Below are 2,318 nucleotides of genomic sequence, written 5' to 3'. Positions count from 1 at the left end.
CTAATTATAAAAAGAGATTTATTCTGTAATATATTGATTATTCTTCTTATTATTATGATTATTCTTCTTACCATTATTATATTAAGGCAACGTTGTTGCTTTCATTGCAGTTGCTTTGTGTGTTCAATGCTAGACTTATCTATAGCAGTAGCATTTTAATAGACAGCTGTAGGTGCCTGCCAGGACAAAAATATATATATTATTTTCTCATCTTTAGTGGATACAAAAAAAAAAGCTCTAATCCCTTTTATTTTCAAAAATGAAGGAAAAAAAAAAAACAGAGGAAGACTTCAAATTTCCCACGGTGCTGCAGCTGAAGAGGAAAAGGCGGGAGGGGGCACATGGAGGTCTTTTTCTCTGGAGAGCGCCCGGCAAGGTGACACTTTTTCTCCTGTTAGTATGCATCATATCGGCTTCACAAAGAGCTTCGCTTGTCGTTTATCTCGTGAGTCTTGTTTATGTGCGCGGTGCCAAATGCCTGGGGGGCCGGGGGGCGGGGGGGGTATTGTCAGACGATAACGCTTCCTTAAATCTGCGGCGACCGGGTGGGATATTTCCTATAAACCCCCAGGGATGAGCTTTGTGGGGGGGGGAGGGGAAATATATTTTATTTGAGCAACTATTTAAGAAAAAAAAAAAGCACTGACAGCCTTTTTAACCGACTTCACAAAAATTGTACAGGAAAAAAAAAAAAGAACCATATTGTACAGATATGTGACCAGCACTCCTAAGGAAATTATTATTATAATTATTATTATTATTATTATTATTAAGCAATGAGGAGACATTGAACAACGCTGTACTATTATTAAAATTTTCTGTAATGATGCTGAAACTGATGAAAGAGACGATGATAATAAAACATCCTTGATCATTATGTAAAAAAAAAAAAAAAAAAAAAAAAAGGTTATTGTTGGGTTTCTTTTTTTCTAATAAAATATATCTAACAAACTACAGCAGACCATGTTTTTGAGAGAAATGCATGAATTGAAAAAAAAATCGGTTTTGCTACTGTTAGCATTATAACATTGGCTTTTTTAGCCAGTCTTGCCGCCGTACCACCTCAGTTATTCAGCTTGGTACATGACACATGCTAAGTGTTAGCATTAGCATGTCAGGATTAGGGGGAGGTCGGCTATCGGTCCGGTATCAGCTGAAAAACACGTGTCGGATGTTATCGTTTTGCATTTAAAATCTTTGATACAAGCACCCTGCGCTGCGTTTACGGCCAGTTAACATCTAAATGTCTTCCGATAAGCACACAGACTTTATTTTGTTGTATTTTTGTCATGTCATTTACAAAAGGGAAACATGACAGGCTTTATAGGCTACTAGCAGCTACACAACAGCTAAGCACACAATAGCACTCTTGCTAGCTATTGATTGGATAGCACACAAGGTTGGTATTTTTTTTGTATTTTAGGCAAGTCATTTACAAAAGGGAAACATGGCAGCCTGTAGGCTACGAGCAGCTACACAACAGCTGAGCACACAAGCTAGCTACAAATTAGCTAGCACACAAGGTTGGTATTTTTGTGTATTTTAGTCGAGTCATTTACAAGGTACGAGGGTACTAGCAGCTACACAACAGCTAAGCACACAAGCTAGCTACGAATTAGCATTTGCTAACAGTAGCCCTGTTATATCGCCATAAATAGGTGACTACTTTTACTTGAGTGTTTAAAATAAGTCTTTTTTTATTTTTTTATTTATTTTTTTTTTACTTTCAACACCTAAGTCTCTCGATCAACTTAAAATATATCCGTCAATTATAAGTTTTTATTAATATATGCCCTTTTTTTCAAAGAAACTTTTTCATATGGCAATCACACACAATATGCAATATTTTCCCCAAAAAATATTTCAAAGTGGAATATTTGATGTAAAGTAATTGGATCCTTTAATAGGTCAATCATTCATAACACCATTGATTTTGATACTTTTTTTTTTTTTAAACAATGTAAGTTGGGTTTTTTTTTGTTTTTTTACACTTCAATTCTAAGGTGTTTTTTTATATGCCCTTTTTGTAAAAGAAAACTTACACAATATTTTCCTCAAAAACATTTCAAAGTGGAATATTTGATGAAAGGTAATTGTAGCCTTTAACAGTTCAATAATTCATAACACCATTCATTATTATTTTTTGAACGATGACAGTTTTGTTGTTTTTGTTGTTGTTGTTTTTCACGCATAAATCACACTTAAATTTTCGGGGATCCAAAACGTTAAAAATAAGTCTTTTTTTTGTTTTCTACTTTCGACAGTGAAGTCTCTCGATCAACTTCAAAAATATCTGTCAATTGTAAGATTTTATTATT

General features: G+C 34.3%; 1 protein-coding gene across 9 annotated transcripts in view; it reads left to right on the top strand.

Moving 5' to 3' along the window:
* gphnb (gephyrin b) overlaps positions 1-1,902 on the top strand; it is a 367,471-nt gene extending 365,569 nt beyond the window's left edge. For 5 of the 9 annotated variants that reach the window (XM_061987072.2, XM_061987071.2, XM_061987066.2 and 2 more), the window contains one exon: positions 1-1,902. This exon is cut by the window's left edge and continues 382 nt beyond it. The gene's annotated coding sequence lies outside the window, so the exon portion shown is untranslated. The other 4 variants (XM_061987064.2, XM_061987067.2, XM_061987073.2 and 1 more) reach the window with 2 other exon arrangements.
* Positions 1,903-2,318: the final 416 nt, after the last annotated feature.

This window comes from Nerophis lumbriciformis, linkage group LG26 (assembly GCF_033978685.3).
Source record: "Nerophis lumbriciformis linkage group LG26, RoL_Nlum_v2.1, whole genome shotgun sequence".
NCBI classification, from domain to species: domain Eukaryota; kingdom Metazoa; phylum Chordata; class Actinopteri; order Syngnathiformes; family Syngnathidae; genus Nerophis; species Nerophis lumbriciformis.
This window is presented reverse-complemented; position numbering and strand designations above follow the sequence as displayed.